Source organism: Hibiscus syriacus, unplaced genomic scaffold (assembly GCF_006381635.1).
Source record: "Hibiscus syriacus cultivar Baekdansim isolate YM2019G1 unplaced genomic scaffold, ASM638163v2 tig00000764_pilon, whole genome shotgun sequence".
NCBI lineage: Eukaryota > Viridiplantae > Streptophyta > Magnoliopsida > Malvales > Malvaceae > Hibiscus > Hibiscus syriacus.
Window position 1 is genome coordinate 1,751,555 of NW_024061820.1, and position 17,892 is coordinate 1,769,446.

The window sequence follows — 17,892 nt, forward strand, 5'->3', positions numbered from 1 at the left end:
CATTGTGCACAACCTCTATGTACTCACATACCTTAAGTTCTCAATAGTATGCATGGGCTTTGAAAAGAAAACATAATTTGATATAATGATATGTGTGTTTCTCATGAAATGGTATATGTGATATGTAATAGTGATATGAGATGTTATATGGTTATGTATGATATCATCATAGTAATTATTCATGTATTGTTGTGTTTGGAAATTATAATATACGTTTATGTTCAATATATGCTCATATGATGAAATTGAATTAATGACAAGGAAATAAGTAAGGATAAACATGTAAGTGATGGGTTCAATAGGTATATAAGTATAATGTGTATTACATAAGATGTTCATGCATTTGTTAGTTTACTTTATGTATTTACATGTCTCACTAAGTCTATGACTTAGTGTGTAAGTGTCTTACACGTAGGTGTGGTTAAGCCAGAAGATCAAACTTCGGATCCGTAAAGTAGCATATCTCCGTGCAAAGTTCAGATCAGAAATATTTTGTAAAGTATGTCTTGTCATATAATTTAGTATATTGCCATGTAACTAAGTCATTAAATATGTACGCTCTGATGGAGCCTGTTAAGGTTTTAACATGTTTATGAAAAGAATTTCTTTATAGAATAGAAGTTTTAAATTTTCTATGGTTTATTTTATAAAAATATGTGCTTTGACTAGTCAATATGACACCTTGGATTCGTATCCGGGTCGGATACGAGTTGGGGGTGTTACAATAGAAACATGGTATTTATTATTGAGAAATTTTGGTTCTTTCCATGCCTTCCTTCTTGGCTCTTGCAGAGTATTACCATTGCAATGCAAAGTATAAAAAAAACTATATATGTATATATACATATATATTACTATTATTACTGAAAGAACATCCCATTTCATGAGTTTAGGGCAGCCATTCTGAAACTTAGTCTACATTTGGATTGGTACTATCATCAAAATAAGGTTTCTCACCTTGTTCTGCAGAGTTGGAATAAAATTGAATTCCAAAACGATTTGCTTACTGCATTTTTCAGCAACCTTCTCTATTTATTGTCTCAGTATCCCATTTCATTGGATTGCAGGATGCTTCAAGTAACTAAATGTGACCATGAATATCACGTATATGTATACGAGTCAACCACCTAATGATATGCATAACTGGCTCAGCTGAAAACCAGATTGTGGCAACTGTTGTCACAAGGGTACGGGCAGTCGATGACCTTCACGCCTGCTCTGTCAAAATACCAATCTCCAACAGCTGTTGCAATTGTCTGCCATATTATCCATAATCCATCACATGTCAAACTAACTAAAAATTCCCATAAGCAACAACAGGAAATTAATTTGAAGTATAATGTACAAAATGCAGATGACATAAACTTAATGAAACCTGATATGAATTAGACATACCTTGTTTCTAATTCTAGGAGAGTTACCAGCAAACCAAGTGTCTTGCCTTTCGGTTTGGCAGTGAGCAAAACATGAATTTATAAATAATCCATTCTGTCTAGACATTGAGAACCCTTTGATAGCATTAAGCATCTGTATTCGGAACCCTGATTCATCGAAAGATAGAGTTGCTTAAGCTGACTAAATATTGTATATCAAGGCTCAAGTAATTTCACGTTTAGGTTTATCACCTTGTAAAAACCTAATCTGGGATGCAGAACATTTTGCATTATTCAATCTGCAATCATGCCAAAGACCAAGTGGATCGGCCGATGGTGAAGCTATACTGGATTGGATCTGATATCAAGGAAGGAGCAAATCCGTTCATATTTTGTTAATTATGTCTGCAGATTTACAACAAGGCTAATCTCGAGTCAAGGATATTACCTGCCAAGAATCATAGGCTGCATTGAGAATAAACAGCGGTGTCTGGACATTGCTGATTAGGTTTTGAGGAAAGAAACACTGAAAGGAATTTCAGTCAAGTGAATGCAGTGCAGATCGAGCAAGAGAATATATTTGTCAAATTCACATGAAAGAAATCAAGAGAAGAGACATACCGAAGTTGGATCATGGTGGACGGTGCACATGCGTGGCAAGTTATGCCGCACACCCTGCGGCAACGGGAAGGCTCAAGTATTATCTAATTCCATCCACATGTATGTAAATACAAATATCATTATCAAACCTGCAAGCCCACCACGCCGCTGTATATATTCCTAAGCGTGTGACCACCTGACACATCAATCCTACAGTCCAGAGAGGATATAAAGAAAAAGTATTAAGAACAAAAGAACAATCTAACTCTTACTAGGGCTTAAAGCAAGATCTTGACAGAGAGTGATACTTACGCATCAAGGAATAAACCGGCATCACTCAGACACTTAACTTTACTTGTCGTCGGGAACATGTTCCTGAACTCATCACAGTGCAAAATTGATGCCAGACCCCCTGCAGAACACCCAGAAAGAAGAGCCTGCTTCGCGTTGCTCATTCCTTTTGACATTAAATCTTCCATTGCAGCTAACCATATGCGCTGGCCTCTAAATTGCAGTTGAGCAGCCTAAACACATAATATAGAAGAAGATATTCAAAGATAACTCTCCAAATATAGAGTAAATATTTGAATCACATGGAAACAATAGCTAAAGTCCTAGGAATTAGCATTCTATGGGTGAAAGCAAATACAGAAAATTGGTTTACCTTATTTTCACTGTCCCCAGTAAAAGAGGCACCATCACAATAACGAAGCTTTACTCTGTTCCAATTGAAAAAGTCTGCAATTTTAAGAACGAAACTGGATAAGATGTTTGATCAAGAACGGTGAATCTATTTTCTGAGTGTTGCTTAAGAGGAGACCAGGATTTTCTTCAGCTTTTTTCACTCAATATTCCGGTAAACGGTATATGCTTTTCCATGTACGTCGAAGATCCACGTCGTGTCTTTTTGCGGTAGACACAAGTTCTAATGTTATTGCACCATCCTCCTCCCTGGCACAAGATAATTGGCAAAGTAAAGTTTTTGCAGGCACCAAGAGTCCATACTTCTATCTAAAAGGATCAATTGGACTTGCATTGTCAGCACTATAAAAAAACACGCGTATATAACAATGAAAAGGCAGAACATGTTAGATGAACATACCTCCAATTGAATCAACCAGTTATTAGCTCCTGATCCATATCCATGATGCCAATGATAACCAGGCAAAGTTCCATCCAGGCAGACTGCTCAATTGAAAAAACAGAAGCAGGTAACTTATGGAATTGTACTTTCTAATTAAGTAAATTAATATTTCTTTTTTTGGTTCCGTTAAATATTGACTTAAATTCTGATTAGAAATTAAGTTAGATCTTGTTATAACTCTATTGGCGATTAAGTTTATTTAGTAAGGATTTTTGGTGATCAAGTATTTGGCTCTACATAAAGAGTGTTTTGAGATATTTCAAGTTTTGGTACAAATAAGAATTGTAATATACATACGATATCATGTGTTTATACACATAATTTCTATTTTATAGTCGATTATTATTATTCTCATCTAGGTAGGAAGTAAATATTAAACACGTTGATCTTTTCTATGTTGATATAGTTTCATTAATTTTTCATTTATAAATTCCTAACATGTTCTTTTTTTTAAGAAGTGTGTATCTATGTATATATACTATATACATACATGAAATTTAGTGATATGATGAAAATGAAGCAGAAGCGAACTTCAGTTAACAGAATGACTAAAATCTGATGCATAATATTGTGATTTTCATGAAACCCAGATTTAAAGGGCAAAAAAAAAAAGATCAAAATCCAGCAATCTGAACTTGAAGTAAAATATAAAGAATGAACAGAAATAACAGTTGAAAGCAACGAGATTTATAGCAATGTACCTGCCCCTTTAGCTCCAGCACTTGTAATAAGAGTCAATCCAACCATGAGAGGATTGTGATTAAGTTCGGAGACTCCATAGTCGTAGGCCTCAATAAAAGATAGCTCCGTTTCGTTAAAATCTATTACTCCATTAACTGCTTGAAGAAGAACAAATGCTATAGCAACCCAAACCCAATGAAGCTTCATTCCAAGGAAAACGTTGAGAAAAAAGAAGCCAAAGCTTGGGTGGTGTATATATGTATTCAATGAAGAAGAGAAGAAGACGAAGGTGGTGAACAGAATTGCAAATTCAATAACTTTTTGGTTGGAGAGAGATGCGAAGTGCAAAGAAACAAACAGGGGTTTTACAGGGCTGATTTTCGAGGTTATATATATGATACCGGGGCGGGTTGAGGAGCATGTATGTCGCATGGAATTGGAATGCATTTAATATGACTAGATGGCCGTTGGAGTATTTTACGAAGAGAAATACGTCTGGTTGTTAATGTATTTTAACAAAAAAGAAATTGAGTTTGAGTGTAATCAATTTTTTAGATGATAAATTTAGTTTGAATCGGGTTTAAGTTTAGGATAAAAAATATTTAATTCGATCTAAAATATAACGTAATTATATTTTTATATTTAGAAATAATTATAATAATATCTTTCTATATTATTTGTTTCAATTACATCTCTATTTCATTGAATAAAATTAATATTTTTTTATAAATATATTTATCTTAAGCCGGATCTAGTTTTATCTCACATGACGAGTCAAATTTTAAGTCAGATAAAACCACCGTAAACTCAGATTAAATTGAATTTCAGGTGAAAAATATAAAACTTTCGGATCAAATTTAATTGACTGAAAACCCAATCCGACCATGCCCTCCATCACCACGTGTGTTGTTATTTGTTCTCTTCATGAGCAAGAGGATGAGGAGGACACCAAGGGTTGTTGGCGGAGGGTGTGATTTCACATCCCAATTCGTTATGCCAACCCAGATCCACTTTACTCTTAATCTATAACCTAATGATTTGAGTCCAACAGCAAGCCCACCTATCCTAACGAAATCCCATAACAGCCTCGCACTTTATTTGTTGCAAGACCTTACATTTTAACGAACTCTGTTAATCAGGGGCCATGATTAGTTTATACATTCAGAATTTTGATCATATATTAAGTTAAATTATTTTTTATAATACTGATATCTTATTCATGGATTAATTAATCTAAATCAAATATTATAGTGATCCAACAGTTATCCTAATATAATTTATTCTATTTACAATATTAAGATTTAAACTTTTAATTTTATTTAATAAATCTGATATTTCATTTCGTTAAATCAACTGATAATATATAATGTAATTAAATTCTTTTATTAATCTATATAATGTGTATAAATTATAAGATTAAATTATGTATTTAATTTATTTTTTAAATGTTAAAATCTCAATCTTAAGCTATATAATATGTGAAAGGTTGAGTCTACAATGCACATCGTATACTGCAATGAACCACTAAACCAATGCACCGAAAAACACCACTAATAAAATTATCTTTATTATGTAAATATTAAAAATTATAATATTTTATTTAAAATTAACAATTTATTAAATTTTAATTTTAATAGGAGTGTATTTTTTTAATAAAAATAATAATTCATTTGACTAAATTAAATCTTTGAAATTAAAAAAATTCTAACCTATATTAATGTAGGGTTCATCCCAAATTAATTATCAATCACCATTATTCACCGCCGGCGACCACCATGTCTCGCCGGAAAACCATTTTATATAATATTCAGTGCTGCCAGAGAGCCACACCAAGGGAAACTAGTCTTACTTGTCGCCCGAAACCGACTATCGCGAACGAAACTGTAACTGTTTGTGTAGGCCGTCGCTCGATCGTGTTCCTCTGTTTGAACGCGCGTAGATCATCGGAGAACCATCCGCGACTGCCGCCCATCCCATCTCGATCGAACTCAACCACCTTCGTTCATTCATCGGAAACCAGTCTGCGTGAATATTTTATTCGTTATCGTCGGCCGTAATTTGGGTAAAAACTCCAATTGCTTTGTGTTTTAATTTGTTTGGTCAAATTACGTCCAAACCCTCCTTATTGCTGTTTTAATTCATACAGTAAAATTGCATGCAAATTACGTATGGGTTTTGATATACATGGCTAAATTACATTTTGCCTTAATTGTTATAGCAAAATATAATTTAAAATATAACATTACTAACTTCATACTATCATCCTTCAAATTGCTGTTTTATTTGTTAAGGATGAACTGTTATATTTTCACCCGATTATATTTTAGACTTAGACGTATGGGTTTTGATATACATGGCTAAATTACATGAAAGCCCCCAACGTATATTTTAATTTAAATGGTTAAATTTCATGCAAATCCCCCATATTTTCCCCTATTTAGATTATAGGCTTACATGTTTTAAATCCTTAATAATATTGACTATTTTAATTTTGATTATTAATTTTAAATTTATCTTTTAATTTTAATTAACAATAATACTAATATTTTGTTTTATTCATTATTTTTATTAGCATTAATTTTATATCATTTGATGTTAATTGTTATCATTAATATTGACAATTTGATACTTGAAGTTAATTGTGAATATTTGAATTTTAAAATTTTGGACTAACCATTAATTTTTGTTAGTATTAATTTTAATTTTAACTTGATATTAATTGTGAAAATTTATTTTGATAATATTAATTTTGATACATAAGTTTTACTTGCTATTAATATTGATCATTAATCTCGACATAATATTTATTTTTGTCATTAATCTTAAATTGCAGCATATTAGTTATTATGGATGATCAAGAAAAGATTGAGAACAATGATTTGATAAATTGTAATCTCAATCAAGATGATAAAATAACTAACACAAATAGTGAAGCTTATACCGAAGAAGCACAACTTGAATCTAAGCACAACTTGAATCTAATGTCGATGATTGTAATACCCCAAAAAATTGACTAGTGTCTAAAATGAAAATTTTGAAAGTTTAATGGCCAAAGTAGAAAGTTGGAAAATGTGACATCCCAAAATATGAGTTAGTGACTAAATTGTAAAACTTCATAAATTGGTGATTAAAGTAGGATGATTTAATAGTTTAATGATTTATCTGGAAGGATTTTTAGTAATTTTAAAGTAGGATGAGATATATACACGTGAGAAATGAGGGGGAGAGGAAACAAAGTTTCCAGAGTTCTCTTCATCCTTCTCTTTTATCTCCATCGTGAACCAAACTAGAGCAAAGGTGAGTTTTTTGATTAGTTAGTTATTTGATAAATTAAAGGTTAGGTTTTGATCATTAGATGATAACTAAGCTTAAGGAAAGCTTAAGTTGTCTTATAATCAAAAGATGAAGAAGTTATAAGAGATTAAAGAAAAGGGGTTTTTAAATGAATTTATGGAAAAAGTTGATAAGTTGAATTTGAAGTTAAATTTTACTTGTAATCATGCTAATTAAGGAATATGAATTGTTAGAATTGTATTTATAACATATTGGAATTGAGTATGATTCTTGAATTACATATGAGGGATAGGATTTTGAGGTTAAAGATGATTTTCATAGATATAAGTTGGTTTAAGTAATGATGATTGGGTTTAATGACATGATAGGGGTTTAAAAGATAAGAATTGAGTGAAGAATTAATGGTTTTCGGGCTTAAAATACAATTTCTGGTTGTGTGTATCGATGCACCTTCAATGTGTATCGATGCACTCTCAAATAAATGAATATCGAATGCATTTAGTGCTTCGATGCATAAGGAGTGCATCGATTCACCTGCTTAAAATACAAACATCGAATGGGATTTATGCACCAATGAATAGATAGTGCATCGATGCACCCGTCAAGGGATGCATCGATACATGGTATAGTGCATCGATGCATACCTTCATTAAAAGATAAAAATAGCTTTATTTTTAGCTAAGGAGTGATAGTTTAGAATATATTAATTAGTATACTGATATGTATCAATGTGTTACTATGTAGATTTAGAACGTAATCTCGTTTCGGAACAATTGAAGGATTAGAATCGAGTCAAAGCAAGGCTAAGGTGAGTACATATTATAAGTATGGTACAATAGAATAAGACTTGTGATAAGTCTAATTCCTCTGTTGATTTTCATAGCACAATAGTTATGAACATGCATACATGATAATTATTATGATACATACATAAAGTATATATGTTCATATGATTTGATAAATGATATATGTGAATATATTCAAATGCACATGTGAAATGGTAAATGATATGAGTTATGTGATCACAAGAGAAATGACATGAATACATGAACATATGAAACATAAGAATAATGCCCATGGTATACGATATGAGAGCTATAGGTATAGTTGGCATGCCAAAAGTCGAGGGTTCTACGTGGTCCTTCGGGACATATATGTATCATTTGGAACATTTACAAGGTCTTTTGAGACAGATTTGATCCACTGGAATATGTATATGGTTCTTAAGGAGTGGTCCTTCGGGACAAATACAATATATAGGTCATTCGGGACAAAATTTCATATCCCCTAGTGGGACCCCATACGAGCTATGATGACAGTAATAGTGCACAACCTCAATGTACTCGAATACCTTGAGTTCTCAAAAATGTACATGGGCCTATAAAAGGTTATCAAAGGTAATTGCATTGTTATAGTTATATGTTATCATATTATTATTGTTTACATTGAATTGTATATGACATGATTGAATGGATAGATTGCATGTTCATATTCATACAAAATGCATTATTATTATATTTATATATCTCACTAAGTCTATGACTTAGCGTGTAAGTGATTTACACGTAGGTACCAAGAATCAGGAAGAGCGGAAATAGGGTGGCAAGAACAGTAGCACTACTAGAAGATCATATAAGAAGTAACGGATAAAGTATGTCTTTTTTCGTGTATAGTGTTGGCATGTAAGAAAAGTGTTTGTTACGAATGCTCTGATCGATTAGTATTTTGTGGTTTCTTTTATGTAAATTAAAGTATTTGGTTTTAATGAAAGTTTAAAATTTCTCTGTTTTCTTTAAGTGTCAAAGTTTGAAAAGTCAATGTGACACCTCAGACTCATATTCAGGTCGGATATGAGTTAAGGGTGTTACATTTAATGGTATCAGAGCTACGGTTTAGTCGATTCTCGGTATAAACCGGAGTCTAGAGTGTCCTATAAAGTATTCATGCCAACAAAATAGTGAAAACTTATGATATGATATAATAATAAGTATGTTGTTTTGCTAATAGAATGATATGATTATGTTCTTATAGATATCCGGGCATGATAGCTTTAGAAGTGAATCGGGAGATGATAGGCCCGCTGAAAGTAGTAATTCACCTGCCCTGGCCAGGCAAGGTGAAGAACATACACCTTCTGGAGTGCCTGTAACTGATCAAGATGTGTTCTTTAGAACACTGGATGCGGTATTGGCCCGTTTTCAACCTTCTATTACTTCAACTCCGAGAATGAATGTTGCAAAGGATTTGAAGGGTTTAGGAGCACCAGAGTTTAAAGGTGAAGCTGAAGAAGGTCCTGTTGTTACGAACCTTTGGCTTAATGATGTAAAAATTATGTTAGATGGTCTCCACTGTTCTAATGTAGAGAAGTTAGATGGAGTGGTCTCCTTGCTTCGTGGGCAAACGAGAATCTGGTGGACAAACGTCACTTTGAGAATGACAAGTGACCAAGTGACCTGATCGTTGTTCTTAGAAGAGTTTAAACACAAGTATATAGGAGACCGATTTATCAGGCAAATGAAGCAAGACTTCTTGAACCTGAAGCAATTGGATCGTACTGTATATGAATACGAGTGTGAATTCAACAAGTTAAGTCATTTTGCGGCTGAGTTAATTCCGACAGAAAAAGATTTGTGTGAGTGGTTTTTTGAGGGTTTGCACCCAAGGTTAAAGGAGATGCTAATAGTATTGAACTTGTCCTCGTTTCAAGAGGTAATTAATTGTGCTAAAGCCTTAGAGAGAGCTCAAAATGAAAGATTTGGGAATCAAAGAACCCAACAATCTAAAAGAACTGGGGCTTCATCAAGTTTTACACCACCTAAGAGAAGTAGAGATTTTGGGTTCTGACCTCAAGCACAATCAAAGTTGATGGCATCCATTGTAAGAGATTCAAATCAGATGAGAGCTAGACAGACTCAATCTGTAGGGTCTGGTAATGGACGAGAACAACAAAGTCAAATTAGACAATGTGAAATTTGTGAAAGAAGCCATAGCGGAACGTGTAGGGTAGTTAATGGAGCTTGTTTTCGATGTGGTGAAGTGGGACATTTCATGAGAGATTGTCCATTGGGGACAAGAGAACCAGTACAGTCGGAGCGATCTGTTTCGATGTCTCTAAGGAGAAGAGGTAGAGGAAGAGGTAGAAGTCAACCTGAATCCTCTACTCAACAGGAAATACGCTCCACTGCTCGAGTGTATAATATTAATACTAATGAAGATTTTGATGATCCAGAGAAGATAACAGGTACCTTTTTATTATGTAATAGATACGTTATGATATTGATTGATCTGGACTTGCATATTCATATATTAGTAGTAAATTGATGTGAGAATTGAGAATTCAATTAGAAGTTATTTATAGTGATATGGAAGTGACAAATTTATTAGGGTACAGTGTTGGGATAAATAAGATATGTTGAGAATGTTCCATTAGAATTCAGAGAATTGAATTCCCTGTTAAATTGATGGAATTACTATTCAAATGATTTAAAGTAAGATTGGAAACTATAGAGTTAGAGGATCTCTATCGTTCTGAAATAAAGTAGTTTCTCTACTTCAGTGACAAGATAAAGTAGAAGGAATGAGTGTTATTAGAGGAATATTAAAAGAACAAGTGATGAATACAATTATTTTGGAGGAATTGGAAAATATGTACATCAGTAATCAGTTTATAAGACAAAGGTAAATGGAATGTTTGAATGCGAACCAAGGAAATTGTATTATGGATAAGTGATAATAAAGGTTTGATAAGTTAAGGAAATGGAGGACGAACTATTTTTTATTGGGAAGAATGTATAGTATATGAATGGTTTAATGGTGGGGTATATTTTTATTGGAAGAAATGAGTTGAATAATAAAGTAGTATGATAGTGAGTGTAATAAAGATAAAGGATTTGTATGTTTGGTGGAAGTAAGAATTGAGAGAAAAGTTTAAAATGATAAGGAGGGATAAGTATAAGGGATATGAAATGAATGTGAGAGCATCAAGGAAAAAAGGTAATGGAAGAATTAAAGTAATGAAGTAAAGTTTATGATAGCACAAAAGATTTATTGAAGAGGTGATATGTAAAAATAAATAGTAGATGTGTAGACAGTATCTTATCTCCTTGTGCAATGAAAATTAGAGGATGAATTTTCTAAAAGGGTAGAGATTTGTAACATCCCAAAATAAGAGTTAGTAACTAAATTGTAAAACTTCATAATTTGGTGATTAAAGTATGATGATTGAATAATTTAATGATTTATCTAGAAGGATTGTTAGTAATTATTAAGTGAATTGAAGGGCAAAATGGTCATTTGACCAATAAATAAATTAAAAGGTGATAAATATGAGATTTATACACATGAGAAATGAGGGGGAGAGGAAACAAAGTTTCCAGAGTTCTCTTCATCCTTCTCTTTTCTCTCTATCGTGAACCAAGCTAGAGCAAAGGTGAGTTTTCTGATTAGTTAGTTATTTGATAAATTAAAGGTTAGGTTTTGGATAACTAAGCTTAAGGAAAGCTTAAGTTGTCTTATAATCAAAAGATGAAGAAATTATAAGAGATTAAAGAAATGGGGTTTTAAATGAATTTATGGAAAAGAGTTGATAAGTTGAATTTGAAGTTAAATTTGACTTGTCATCATTCTAATTAAGGAATATTAATTTTTATAATTGTATTTATAATATATTGGAATTGAGTATGATTCTTGAATTACATATGAGGGATAGGATTTTGAGGTTAAAGATGATTTTCATGGATATAAGTTGGTTTAAGTAATAATGATTGGGTTTAATGACATGATAGAGGTTTAAAATAGAAGAATTGAGTGAAGAATTAATGATTTTCGGGCTTAAAATACAATTTTTGGGCTGTGTGTATCGATGCACCTTCAATGTGTATCGATGCACTCTCAAATAAATGAATATCGAATGCATTTAGTGCATCGATGCATAAGGAGTGCATCGATGCACCTGCTTAAAATACAAACATCGAATGGGATTTATGCACCGATGTATAAATAGTGCATCGATGCACCCATCAAGGGATGCATCGATACATAGTGTAGTGCATCAATGCATACCTCCATTAAAAGATAAAAATAACTTTGTTTTTAGCCTAAGGAGTGATAGTTTAGAATATATCAATTAGTATACTGATATGTATCAATGTATTACTATGTAGATTTAGAACGTAATCTCGTTCCGGAATAATTGAAGGATTAGAATCGAGTCAAAGAAAGGCTAAGATGAGTACATATTATAAGTATGGTACAATGGAATAAGACTTGTGATAAGTCTAATTCCTATGTTGATTTTCATAGCACAATAGTTATGAACATGCATACGTGATAATTATTATGATACATGCATAAAGTATATATGTTCATATGATTTGATAAATGATATATGTGAATAGATTCAAATGCACATGTGACATGGTAAGTGATATGAGTTATGTGATCACAAGAGAAATGACATGAATACATGAACTTATGAAACATAAGTATAATGCCCATGGTATACAATATGAGAGCTATAGGTATAGTTGTCATGCCAAGAGTCGAGGGTTCTACGTGGTCCTTCGGGACATATATGTATCCTTTGGAATATTTACAGGGTCTTTTGAGACAGATTTGATCCACTGGAATATGTATATGGTTCTTAAGGAGTAGTCCTTAGGGACAAATACAGTACATAGGTCATTCGAGACAAAATTTCATAGCCTCTAGTGGGACCCCATACGAGCTGTGGTGACATCAATAGTGCACAACCTCAATGTACTCAAATACCTTGAGTTCTCAAAAATTTACATGGGCCTATAAAAGGTTATCAAAGGTAATTGCATTGTTATAGTTATATGTTACCATATTATTATTGTATACATTGAATTGTATATGACATGATTGAATGGATAGATTGCATGTTCATATTCATACGGAATGCATTATTATTATATTTATATGTCTCACTAAGTATATGACTTAGCGTGTAAGTGATTTACACGTAGGTATCAAGAATCAGGAAGAGCGGAAATAGGGTGGCAAGAACAGCAGCACTATTAGAAGATCAGATCAGAAGTAAAGAATAAAGTATGACTTTTGTCATGTATAGTGTTGGCATGTAAGAAAAGTGTCTGTTACGAATGCTCTGATCGATTAGTATTTTGTGGTTTCTTTTATGTAAATTAAGGTATTTGGTTTTAATAAAAGTTTAAAATTTCTCTGTTTTCTTTAAGTGTCAAAGTTTGAAAATTTAATGTGACACCTCAGACTCATATTCGGGTCGATTATGGGTTAAGGGTGTTACAGAAAAGTTTAGAGATTAAAAGTGTAATTTTTAAAAGTTAAATTTTTGACCCCATAAATAAATAGTTCATCCTTAATAATGGATCCTATAACAAATTCATATTTCAATCCGAAATTAGTATAAAGTGCTATTAAGTGATAAATTTGGTAAAGTATTCGGATAACTGGATCGAATTGGAAGTTTACAAAAATTTGAAGGATGATAGTACGAGGTTAGTAATATTATATTTTTAAACTATATTTTGATATAACAATTAAGGCAAAATGTTTTTTACTAGACTTGAATTGAATTTATTCAAAGTTTTCAAAAATAATTCAAAGACCATTTAACTTGAAATTTAGCACAAAATATTTTTCTGGACAAGCAGTACTGATAGTGTTCTTACAGTATCGATACCTCATGAACTGTATCGATACCTCATGAACAATATTGATACTATTCATATGGTATCGATACCAAAGGTAAGGGAAATATCAATACTCGCTAGGTAGTATCGATACTATCAGTATTGCTCAAATTCCAGAATGCAAAAATGGTACCGACACTACTTTGTATAGTAGTATCGATACCATAGGCATAGTATCGATACCCTCAGGCCCCAACGGCTAGTAACAATTATTTGATTTAAATATAAACAAAGGTAATACTAGACTCCCTTTAGGAGTACCTATACCCTATATTCTGGGTAGTTTTATTCTGCACGAAAATTGATCCCCAATGGCCACAAAACACTCCCAACAGCTAGAAACGGTCACAACAACATTCCAACATATAAATGCAAGTTGAGGACACTTGAAGAAGGGTTAGAACACCTATCCAAGCAATCAAACACAAGAGAAGAGCTTTTCATTCTTTATTCCAATTCTCTTGTAAATATTTTGTTCTTGTGAGCTAAATTTTGTAAACACCTACCTTAGAGAGGTTTCTTTGTTTACTTCTTTTATCCTTTTGTAAAGGGTTTTTGGTTCTATCTTAGCCAAGTGAAAAGATAGGGAGTTTGTAAAGGTTATCTCTTTGTCCTTGAAAAAGAATGAACAAATTAATGAATTTGTAAGAAAATCCTTAGTGAGGAGCTAAGGTAGTGGATGTAGACTTAGTTGATAAGTCGAACCACTATAAATCATTGTGTCAATTTTCTCTATCTTTTGCTCTCCTTAATCCCTAATCAAATTATTGTCAATTAACCCCCTTTCCACATTTTTGGTTGTTCAATTGAACCTCTTCAAATCCTAATAATATTTATATTTTTAATCAGTAGAATTTGATGTGGATAAGTGGAATTTCCATGTTAAAGTGGAATAGTGGAAATTAAGCAACTAAATTGAAATTTTGGAAAAGTACAAGGGTCAAGATCAAAATTAATCAAATAAATGATAATATTTAAATGGTGATGAAAGCTTGATAAAGTGGTAAATATCAAGACTCATTAAGGGTAGAAATGACTTTTGGATTAAAATAAATTTTATATTTATTTAGAAATTTAACAAATGTCATGAGATATTTATCATTAATTGTCTAGAAAAAAGAATGGACCCCTCCTTTAAATTGCCGTGGGGTTGATGGAGAAAAGAATAAGGTAAGTTTTCTTTCTTTTTCCTCATTGCAAATTAACATTACATTTGGTTTTGTAATCGTATTATATTTAATGCTTTCATTGCCGGAGAATCATCATTCTTAAGGATGATAATGTGCATAGTATAATCCTTGGTTCTTTCAATAAAGAAAAAATAAGAAGAAAAAAACGTATAAATTATTGTGGTAACATATTTCTTTATTGTCATGCTAAGTTTTTAAATACATACAATTTCTGGTCATTGAACACTTGTCAAAATGATGAACATTTCTTTTTCAATAGGGTTCATAATTTCAAGCCATATGAAACAGTTTGTGGAAATTTTCTTAGAAACGGAAAAGCCATGAATTATTCTGGGGAAAAAAACATGACTTGGTGATAGCTGTTTCTTGATTAGAGAGTAGGAGTTTTCTATTAATGCATTTACTTGCATGAATTATTTATGCATCCATGAAACTTCTCTTTGTATGTTTGGTAATATTTATAGTACGTTATAAATATAAGCTATAGATTAAATATTTTGATGTTGTTGAACATATGCACTGCTTTTGCTATCACTTTCTTAATGGTATACGGTTGTTTTGAACCACTTCAATTTTTTTTAATTTGTTTCAAAGGAATAAATGTCTTCCCCATTTTCTTTTAATGTGTGTATTTTGAGGAATTTAAGCACTAAGATGTAAATGATTAAAAGTTAGTATACTATGCTGGAATTTAGTATTAGTATGCTTAATCGGTTCAATTTGGAAGATTTTATAAGTTTAGGATTAAATTGTAAAGTTTGGAAAGAACCAAATGGTAATTAGGAAATGGTTAGTGTGTTAACTTAGAAAATAATGCTAGAATGGTTGAATATGGTAGATGAATTGAATTATAGTGAAAAGTAATGGGTTAATTTGAAAGGTTTCAAAAGTGTGCATGCTAGGAACACTTAGAAGTATTAGGCCTTAAGGAAAGAAATGGGGACAAATTTGTGAAAAATTATTTAGACATTAGAAATAATGAATATGTGATTCTATGTACTTCGAATGTGATTATGACTAATTTGGAAAATTTTGATAAAGTATAGGGACTTACCTGCATAAATTGAAAAATATGGATACTAATGTGTAATTGTTTAATAATTGATGTGTTATGTTGAAATTGAATATTGAAATGATAAATTTTAAGTTAGAATGTTATCTTAGTTCAAAATTGGAAAATTTATAAAAGTATAGGACTAAGTTGTATATTTCTTGAAATAGGAGGATTAAAGTGTAAATGTTTAATAGGTGAAGAACTATGCTGGAATTTTGATCCTAGAATGTTGAATTCGACATTAAAATATGAAATTAGACTAATTTGAAAATTTGATAAAGTTTGGGGATTAAATCATAAATTATGGAAAAGTAGGGACTTAAGTGAAAATTTGTAATTATTGAGGTATTAAGATTTAATTATAATGCTGAAAATTTTGGCTTGAATGGAAGACAAATTGTAATTTTTTTTAAAGGTTGAGAATTTAAATTATAAATATTTGTTTAAGTATTAGATTGAAAATGAATATTAAAATGTTGAATTAATGTTAGAATGTTGATTTTGAGTTAATTTGTAAAATTATTAAAGTTGGAGATCAAAATGTAAATTGAATAAGTTGAAGATTTCTGAATGGATACGAAAGTTATTGAAGTATACATAATGGAGTGATGATTCTAATATTAAAATATTAAATTGGGACTGATTTGGAAATAAGTTAAAAAGCTAAACAGTAAACATGGATAAATTATGGGTTAAAATAAAATTTTAATATAAGGTAATGTGTGAAATTTTAAAGTGAATATCAATGGGCTAATTATAATGTTTTTAAACATATAAGGCTATATTTGAATGAAAAGTTTATTGTGGTTAAATGTGAAATAAATAAATGAATTATTGTTATAAATAATTATTTAAGGTACTTGGAAAATTAGTTTGAATTTATTACGTTATTGTAAAAGAAAATAATATACATTATTGGTATTTTAGAATATTTATACGAATATAAATTTATTACGTTAGTTAAATATGATAATTTTCGATGAATATTTTTAAAAAGATATAAGATTTAAGCAAAAGCCTAGTGTATGAGACTTGAGAATTAGTGGTATATGTGGTGGAGTGTTATTGATCCATTATATAGAGTTACATTCGTGTACAATATAATTACCAAATATATTTATGAATTCGGGATTTATAAGTATAGTGTTGTTGTGAAGAACCCCTAGTTTCGAATTCTCTTGATTTCTCAACAATGTAACATCTTCTTTCAAATCTTAATTGTAGGGAGGTGAAGAAGAAAGAAACGAGTTGTATATCCTGATTCCAAACGGAATGTTAGGTTTTGGGATGAGTTTCATGAATTTTTAAAGTAATTTTGAAGAAAAAAATCCAACTTGATAGGGTGGTAGGAGACAATTTGACGAGTTCACTTGTGTCTTGAGTAGTCGGAGAACGATGATTCCAATGTTAATGTAAAACATAGATATGTCGTGGCCGTCTTTCGGTTGATTCGGAATTGGGCATCGACTTGAATAATTGGGTTAGAGTCGTCGCCGATCATTTTAAAATAATATTTAAGTAGATCGGACACCATCTTACATGATATGGGTTTTACCAGAAATGTGTCGAGTCCAGGAGTCGGTTACAGTTAAGGAAGGATTAGCACCCTTGTACTACCCTTTCGGTACCATTTAATTTGTCGGTTGTCTTAATTGAGAAAAAATAAAAAAAAATTAAAATTTAAAAACCCGATTCGAATTAATTACCTTTGATCGATTTAAAATATAATCTTAAAAAAGTCAGAAAAAATGTTAGCTAAAGTAAAATACAGAATCAAAAAGACAATAACTATAAAAATATCACGAAATAAAAAGAAAATAAATACAAATATATATAAAAATAAAAATAAAATAAGTTAATTAAA

At 31.4% G+C, this 17,892-nt stretch overlaps 1 pseudogene; it reads right to left on the reverse strand.

Moving 5' to 3' along the window:
- Positions 1 to 936: 936 nt before the first annotated feature.
- LOC120214533 lies at positions 937 to 4,005 on the reverse strand (annotated as a pseudogene).
- Positions 4,006 to 17,892: the final 13,887 nt, after the last annotated feature.